Raw genomic sequence first — 9293 nt, 5'->3', positions numbered from 1 at the left:
GGGAGCAAATGCCCACGTGAGCGAGCTGTGGAGCAGACGCAGGCCCGGGGCACCAGGACGCAGAGAGCCAACCCCGGGCTCGGTGGACCCTAGGACAGTGGGGAGGGCTGTGAAAGACAGACCGACTGCCTGCCTGGCTTGGGTCCTGCCCTGCCCCAGCTCAAGGTCCCCGGGCTTGGTCCATAGCCTCTCCGTGCCTTGGTGTCCTCATCTGTAAAATGGATCTGTGCCGGCCCTGCCCGTTGGGGGGACATCACAGGGACAGAGCCTGGCGTTGGCGCGGCCTCCGTGTGCTGGGTGCCCTCTGCGAAGGGGCGTGGGCTGGCCCCGGCCAGCCGCCAAGACTTCCACCTTAAGGTGTGACTAGCCGAGCCCCCGCAGCCCCTGCCGCCCTAGTGACAAATACTAATGTCTAAATCAGCAGCCCGCCTGCTGGCCCGCTCCCGCTCATGTTCTTTGCTGAAATGTCACCTGTTCCTATCTAACGATTTGCATAATGCAAAGCTTCTCACTCGTAAAATACAGATTAAGAGGGGAAGCGGAGTCATTCTGGAACCAGGGATCCATTTCAAGGAGCGGGAGGGAGGCCGGCGGCGCGCTCTTAACCCTGTCCCTGCTGGCCGCCCTGCTCTGGGCGGCTCTGCCTGGACCCACACGGAGCCCCTGGGCCCACCTCATCTCACTGGGCACCCCATGGCTGCTGGGGTCGGTCTGTCTCCCAACCACCGGTGACGGCCCCAGGCCACCGGGGCCGATGGCTGCGTGCTGCCCTGCCCTTCTTGGCAGGCCTGCTGGAGACGGGGTGCCCTGCAGTCACCCTGGGAGCCGGTGGCTTTGGACGGAGCATTGCACCCACTTACGGAGGACAGGGATGGAAGGTGTGGGGGGCCCTGGGCCCGGGGCTGCTCAGGCAGACCCTCTCTGTGGTCATGGTACCCACCCTCCAGAGACCCGCTGGAATTGAAAATCAAAGGGCACACCTGGCTCCAGGTGTTTCAAAGGTGTGCTCTGGGCTTGGGGAGGAGCCAGATCCACGTCCGTCATTAGGGATTTCTCCCCCCCTCCCCCAACCTGGCTTGGTTCGTGTTCTCAGCAAATTTAAAGCAAATGCCCCTGGGAGATTCAGAGGCCCCTTGCTGCCGGAGAGGTGGGCCTGGGGGCTCCACAGTGGCTCCTCCCATGCGGCCTCAGTGAGGGGGCAGCCACCAGGAGGGAGGGCCGCTGGTCTGACCCAGAGGAGTGGAGCGCTTGGACAGCTAGCTGAGGCCTGACTCACCACCAGGAGGGAGCAGCGCCTGCCCACACCATGCAGCTCCATCCCCTGAGCACCCTCCGTGTCAGGGTCAGCCTCCCTCCCACCACCTCCTCTGGGACCACCTGGGACCCCACCTGGGACCCCCACCTGGGACCCCCACCTCCTCTGTCTTCGGCACAGCTCTTTTCGGGGGCATGGGGAAGGAGCCCCACACGCTGGCCACCCGACCACCAGTAGGGTTGGGGGCACTGTGAAGCCAGGGACTGGAGGCAGAGTGAAGGTGGAGCCGGCGGGGGCACCAAGAACAGGGGTTAGGAGGGGAGGAAGAAGCCGTGGCCAAAGCCTGGCCCCCTCATCTGGACCATGTGTGGATGAGCACAGGGGTGCCCAGCAGGGGGAACCCTTGGCCAGGCCCCCCCCCCCCGCTCCGTGAGGTTGTCTAGGCATCACAGGGGAGGGGCTAATTTACTCACAGGTTACAGCCCAGGAGAGAGAAGCGAAGCCCCGGTGCATCAACCCCAGCCAGATTTACCTGCTCATCTGCCTAACCACCAATGGGTATTGAGCATTCCCCTCACCTGTAATCCAGGGGAGTAAATGGGCTAGGAAGTCTCACCTTGGTGCTTACCTCACCATTAACCCTACCACCACCATCACCTCCACCATCACCTCCACCACCATCATCTCCACCACCATCACCTCCACCATCATCTCCACCACCATCATCTCCACCACCATCACCATCACCTCCACCACCACCACCATCATCTCCACCACCTCCACCTCCATCACCACCACCACCATCACCTCCACCATCACCTCCACCATCATCACCTCCACTATCACCTCCACCACCACCATCACCATCACCTCCACCACCACCACCATCCCACCATCACTACCACCATCTCTGCCACCACCATCATCAACTCCACCATCATCACCTCCACCACCACCATCACCTCTATCATCACCATCACCTCCACCACCACCATCACCTCCACCACCACCATCACTATCGCCACCATCATCATCACCAGTGGCAGCAGCACTAACTCTTACTTAGTTTCATTCTATGCCATATGTGGCAATTAGAGCGGCATTTATATCTCCTCATGTAATCTTCACAACCCTTGAAGTTAGTGTTTTCACCATCCTCATTCTACAGTCAGGTAAACTGAGGCAAGGAGCGGTTCGGCTGGGATTTGGACTTGGGCATTCTAGGCTGTGGCATCTCCCCATGTGGGGGAAGAAGGCACTCACATAAAATTTGGGAGATGAGTCCCTGCAGGAAGCTGGGCATCATCCTGAGCCTCCACCTGGGAAAGGGGGCCCATGTAGTCAGTGTCCTCAGTACCAGTGGGATAACCCCTCGTCCCCTGAACACTTCTCCTCAGCCCCTGGGGGAAGTTCAAGATGCCATCCTGTACCCAGCCAGCTCCGGTACAGGCAACACCTGCATCTGTTGTCCAGAAGATTCCAGCCCAGGTCTGCCCTCGCCCTCTGTATATGGGTTGGGGTTAGGGTTAGGCAGCAGGCAAGGCTTCTGTCCCCATGAAGGGCACAACTGGGGCCACACTGTAGCCCTGTCCAGGCCTGAAGACAACCCAAAGGTGGTCTCAAGAATCTCAATGGACACCTAAAACAACATTCCTACACCAGGGCCTCGGTTCCTCCACAGATGTCCAGCCAAGGGGCTATTAAGTGATCACAGCCAATCTAGTTGTAAGGTGTTGATTTGTGGCAAGAGACTCTGTGGACCCTTTGCAGGGCCTCCAGCCCATAATGCCAGGAACCCAGGTCCAGGGCTGGGACCCACACAGAGACCATCTGTAGGTGCAGCCTCACCTGAGTGGTATGTTCCCAGCTGAGGTTAATACAGCCATTTCTGAGCAACTGAGCAATGAGCTGATGGCTCCCAGAGACCCCCAAGGGGCAGGGACTTCGAGGAGCCCCTAGTCTCTGAGCTGCCCATTTTTGCCCAGGGTCATACATCCAGGGAGGAAAAGTCCTGGGCTTTTCAGCTGCAGAGCCCAGGTGAAGCCTCAGCACCACCACCTTCCTAGCCCATGGCACGCTGACTTTGCAAATGGGGATGGAGCTGTCTCAGGGCTTGGGTGGCAGTGAGGACACAGCCCAGGGCTAGGAAGGCCCCGTGGACCTGGCTATGGTGGACCCTTGCCTGCCCTGCCTGAGAGGCTGATAGCGCTTCTCTGAGAAGTGAGTGGTGTGACCAGCCAGGCTCAGGTCTCACTAGCTCCTCATTCAGCTGTTTGCTCACTCACTCACGTGGTACTCAGCGGGCACCTTCTGCCCGCGGGATTGTGTGCCAGAGGAGCCCATGATGACCAAGGCATGAGTCCCGCCTGCTGAGAGCAGCTGTTCTTAAGTCTCTGAACGATACTCGGTGCTCACTGTGAGGCCCCGGGCACGGGGGCCCTGAGAGCAGCCAAGGATGGCCCCCATGTGGGACCTGGGGATTGAGATCATGGTGTCTAGGAATTAGGGAGGCCTGGGGCAGGGCATGGCCCCACGCTTTGCCCCTGACGGTGACCCAGATGCCTGGGGAAGGACAGGGACTGCACTAGGGTGGTAAGCTGGGGTGGGGAGCGGTCTTCATCTGCAGGCAGTCCTGGCTTGCTGGGGAGCTGAGGGGCAGGTAGAGAGCATCTCTGGTTCCTGGGCCCAGCCCTGCTGGCTGCATCTGCAGGCTCCCTGGGTCTTGCCTGCCCTCCGGCCTCCCCAGGCCACTGACCTCCCAGGGTCCACCTTCTGTTCCATCATGACCCCTCCCAGCATTCCACCAGCACAGATGGGATGGTCCTCCTCCATCTGCAAAAGCCTGGCCTTGTCCCTCCTGCCCCCCACCCCTCTGCCTTCCTTCCCCTCCCCTCCCCTCCCCTCCCCGCAAAGAGAGCTGACCCATGTTCCTCACCCCACCCCCTGACCCTTTCCAATACCCCCTCAGGAGGACACTTCTCTCTGGTCACCATGGGCATCCTCATTGCTAAGGCCCCGGGCAGGTCTCAGATCCCAGGTTACACCCCCACTTGGGATCATCTGAGGGCCACCTGGCCTAACCTTTTCCTCCTGTGCAGGCCCCGCATCTCCCCTCCCCCCACCAGGCTCCCTCCTGCCCTGCCCCAACCTCTTCACCTCCACGTACCCCAGGCCCAGCCTGGGGGTGTGCGGTCTTGCCCACCACACACCTGTGGGCTCCACCGTCACTCCCCCACCCCCCATCACGCTGCCCGAGGCTGGGTCACCTCTGGCTGGGATGATCCCCATCCTCTGCTCAGAGCCCACCTGGCTCCACCCACTGCCCAAGCCAGGGAGGGACCACCCTGTGTGTAGCCGTGTCTCCAAGCCCGCCACCTGTCCCTGCCTCCCGTTCACGGCAGTCACCTCCCACAAGCCAAGCAGCGCATTTGGCCTTACTGGTTTCGGGGTCCACTGGGCTATGGGAGGGGCTCCCCAGGGCTGGGACCCCCCAGTCCCTCCCTGGGCAGTGCAGCGACGTCTGGGGCTGAATCCTGGGACCCTGGCTCGATTCAGCCCAAGTTCTGGGCCCAGGTGTGCCCAAGGGCAGGGCAGCTGGGGACAGGGCTGGGGCAGAGGGTCTGGGGGCTTGAGCAGCTTGGCCCCACCCTTCCCCTCCCAGCCAGCCGCCCTGGCCGGTGGTGCTTGCACCTGCCCTCAGCTGGCTGAGGAAGGGGCGGAGGGGCGGGGCTAGTCCTGAGGGCCACCTGGAGGAGGCGGCCCAGCCAGGCCCTTGCCCAAGGCAGCGTTCCTCAAAGCTGCTGATAAAGCTGGCTAATGGCTTTTTGCTAATGAGAAAAGCCCGGCTGATTATGACAAATCGCTGGGAGCAGCGGGCTAAGCGGCGACACGTGCCCAACTCGCTGCCGCCAGGGGGGGCCGCTGCCCCACCCACCCAGCCTGGGGCTCCCAAACCTGGCCTGGCGCTGGTGGGCCTGGGGCGGGAGAGGGGTGTGCGTGTTGCAGGTGGGGCTGGGGGGAGGAGCAAGGGCAGGGGCAGTGCCCAGGGGTGCCCTGCCCCCACCCCGCCCCCAAGCTCCCCAACTCCCTAGTTACCCCAGCACCGTCCGCCTATAACACCCCAAGCCCCTGCCCCCAAGCACCCTGGGCCCTGGACCCCCAGAACACACACCCTCCCACCCCAGCACCCCAAACCCTAGCATTTCCCCCACCCAGCTCCCCCAGCACCCCTCTCCTTAGCCCGTTCCCCATGCCCCCTGCCCTGCTCTGCACAGCCACCCACAGCTTCTCCCTAGTCAGCAGAAGGAACAGTAGGGAGAGCCAGGCCTTGCTGGGGCCCAGGTGAGCTGGCTGGACATTCCCTGGCTTGGGGGGGTGGCACCTGCTCCATGCCTTGGTTTCCTAAGGGCACCCCGAGGAGAGGGGCGCAATTCTTCACCGCCCCCCAGAGGGTGTCTGGCTAGGGAGACATTCAGATTGTCCCCCTCATCCCAACTTGGGGTCAAGGTGAGCCTCGCGGCAACAGAGAATCCTGGGCGCCCCCCCCGGCGTGCCCCCCCCAGGTGCGGGTTTTCACGTGAACCCTTCTAGCTAGAGCAGAGACTGCTGTCTGTCCTTCCATCCATCCACCTGTCTGCACGGAGCCTGTCCTGGGCGCCAGGCAATGTCCCCAGAACTGGGGTGCCCCTGATGCCCAGCTCCTGCCCCAGGCCCACTCGGGGCACCTCCCTGGCCTGGGGCCCCTCTGCCCTGTCCCTGCCCCACCGTCTCGCCGGGCTGGAGGCCCCCTCCAGTGCCCCTCCAGGCCCCTCACCACGGGCGGTCGGACCTGTGGACACACGCCACTGTGTCCGGCAACAGCTCCGCCACCCGATGCTTCCCTCCCGGACAGCCCTTGTTCCCACTTCCGGAAACTTCTGCCCTCCCAGCTCTCTCTCCCTGACGGCCACCCTCTGGGATGCTCTCGCAGGGCCGACCCCAGCCCTGGCCTGGGCAGCAGGGGTCCGCCATGGGCGCCGGGATTTTGGGGGAAACAGGAGGCCTCAGTGCAGCCGGCCTGTTGGGCGTTGTTTAAAGGGGGTGCGGGGCGAGGGTGGCCTTGTTGAAGGCCGCGTGGAAAGGTAGGGAAGGCATAATGGGATTTTCCATGTGGAACGACCATCTTATCTTGGCCGTGAGTGTCATCCATTACTGCTAATTACGCCAGCCCGCCGCGCCGGGAGCCTTGGCCGCTCCCGGCTGGGCAGGCGGCTCTGTCCTCATTGTCCTCCCCCAGGCCGCCCCTCTCGCCGGGTGGGAAGGGCCCGGGGTCTCCCTATCGTCCCGGAGCAGCAGTGAGTGCGGTGGGCACCCCCTTGATAGATGAAGCATGGAAATTAGTTCCAGAGTTTAACTGATAACCGCCGAGAGCAGCTACATTCGGTTATGGCAGCCCTAATTGATGAGCTCATTAAGTCCATTATTAGAGAAATTGATTTCAAATAGGCACTTAGAGCGGGTGCAGGAGGCAGGTGGGCGGGGGCAAGGAGGCAGAGGAAGCCACGAAAATACATAATGAGGCAAGTAATTTTATAGGTTTGTTTAATGAAAAGCCTCAACAGCGCGCTCGTGGCCATGTGGGTTTTAAACACTCATTTTATGTACTAATAAAGCTCCTGGTGGTGAGATCCTTCCCAGGCCCCGGCCCACCATCCTCCGCGGCCACCCCTAATTAATTAATTAACCCCGGTGAGGCGATCAATGAGTTAGTCACGCAGAATCGACACTCAGAGGCCACCGGCCCGGGCGCGTGGGGAGGGGGGCCCCGGCAGGTGCTTCGCTTCTCATCTTCCCGCTCGGTCCTCCAGCCCTGCCCAGCCCAGGGCCCTGGCACTGGGGGCCTCGCAGCCCCAGGGCGGGGAGCTGGGGTCACTGTGGGCACCCTCCGACCGGCCAGGAGCGTCCCGCGAGTCACCTGTGACCATTTCTTCCAGCACGGTCCCCCCAGGCCGTGCTCCGTGGGGCCGCCCTAGTGACCCTAACCCTGACTTGGCCCTCGGGGCTCTGCCCGGCTTGGGACAGGCTCAGTCTGGGTGGTCCTGGGGATACTGACCCCAGCCTCCGCCCCGGCTGCCCGTCCCCCCAGCCCACGTGGACCCACGCAGGTGCGGACGCACATGTGGTCACACAGGAGGGGGACACTGCCACGGTCACGTGGACACGTCCACATACAGATGCACACACGCAGTGGCAGTGCCACAGAATACGTGGACTCCCACACTCAGACGCAGCCACGCAGCCACGCCGTAGACACACAGACGGGAACGTACACAGGACTGCCCTTCCTTCTCTTCCCAGGCGCGTAGACCCGGGGCCCGCTCCGGAGGCCCCTCCGGCACTGTCGCTGTTTCTTGTGCTTTTGCCCGTCCCCACCGTGGTTCAGAGCCCCCGGGCCTCTCCCGCCTCGCTGCCACCATCCCTGCCTTCCCAAGCCACCTGTGTGAGTGAACCTGATTCCCCAGCACGGGGCGGGGGGGGCAGTGTGGCCGAAACCAAACTTGATTTCCCACCCCTCCCACGGCCCCTTGACCACCCGCCTCGGCGAGGGGCGCACTCCAGGGAGTCCCTTCCCTCTTCATCACGCTGCCCTGGGCCAGCCTCACTCCCCCTCCCCACGTCTGCCCCGCGTCCCTAGAGTCCATCGCCCACCCGTGGCCAGGGTCACCCCGCTAAAATGGCCCTCCTGCCCACGGGGAGCGGAGTCCTGCACGGCCAGGTTTCCATGGCCTTTCTGGCCTCCGTGCTCCTCCTCCCTGGCCTCACTGTGCCTCCAGAGCCCAGCCAGGGCCTTCTCTCCCGTTGTTCCTCTGCCTGGGCCCCCCATCCCTCCGCTCCTGCTCCGTGGTCAGCAGCAGCCCGCCCGCCCCCTTGTTGCCCCTTTCTCCGGGGTGGGGTATGAGTGTCTCCTGTGGCCTTGTCCCATGCCACTAGCATCCCACTAGCACGGAGGCCCCACGGGAGGGGACGTCAGTCCCCAGCACGGGGCCGGGCACCCGGCGGGTGCTCAGCCACGTCCGGTGAATGCACGGGGTCTCGAGTGTATCCGTTTGCCCAGCGGGGTCCGGGAACCCTGCCCACAGAGACACGGCACTGAGCGCTCTTCGTCAGTTGGTTGACTGAAGGAGTGATGAGCCACCCTGGGAGGAGGGGAGGGACACGGAGGGAAGGGGAGTCCTCAGCGTGGAGACCAGGACACACGTGCCATGTTAAAGCAGAGTCATTCAAGAAACAGAACAAACACACAGTCAGCAGAGGGGACGGGAGAGGTGGGCACCGGGGGGGCTGAGGGCCAGACGTAGGGAGCCCCACCAGCCTGGGTCTGGGGGCAGAGCGAGGAGGTGGAGGCCCAGGGCTGTGGGAGGGTGGCGTGGGGGGAGCGACCCCAGCAGGACACACTGTCGGGCAGGAGCTGCTCGGGGACCACAGTGGCAGAGAGGAGCTCCCGGGGGCTCCGTGCTCCGGGCCTCAAGGCGGAACGCGGTGGAGGCCGGCGGTCGGGGGGCTGGGGGAGTTCTGAGGGTGCGCCGTGTGCTGGGTGACAGCTCACCGGTACCGTCTCCCGCCGCGTGCTCCGGTGGGGCGCCCTGTCCCTCCCCAGACAGCGGATGCCCACCGGCCTCGTGGGCTCCCTGGTCATGGTGTCGCCTGCACACTCCAGAACTGAAAGCCAAGAAGGCAAGCACCACAGAAGCAGGAACCGTAAGCACAGGGCAGAGGCCGACGCTGCAATGGCGTGAGCTCCCGGGGCCTCGCCGTCGCTCTGCTCCCGACGCCTCGTTGCCTTCTGTCACTTCTGCTTCCTGCACCCTCAGGGAGCCCCGCCACCGGGGCCGGGGCGGTTGAGGCGTCTCAGCTGCTGTGGGTCCGTGGGTCCGCATGCGCTCACAGGGCCACTCAGCCGCGTGGGCAGAAGGTCAAGTCCAGAGTCCTGGCCAGCGTCCTGGCCCCCGGGCGTGACACCTTCGAATCCACATGCACACCTCTTCCCTGCCCCCTGCCC

The sequence above is a fragment of the Callorhinus ursinus genome, unplaced genomic scaffold, assembly GCF_003265705.2.
Source record: "Callorhinus ursinus isolate GAN/ISIS: 27379988/994484 unplaced genomic scaffold, GSC_fseal_2.0 scaffold4, whole genome shotgun sequence".
Taxonomy (NCBI): domain Eukaryota; kingdom Metazoa; phylum Chordata; class Mammalia; order Carnivora; family Otariidae; genus Callorhinus; species Callorhinus ursinus.
The sequence above is the reverse complement of the archived record's forward strand: the minus strand, read 5'-3'. Positions refer to the sequence as shown.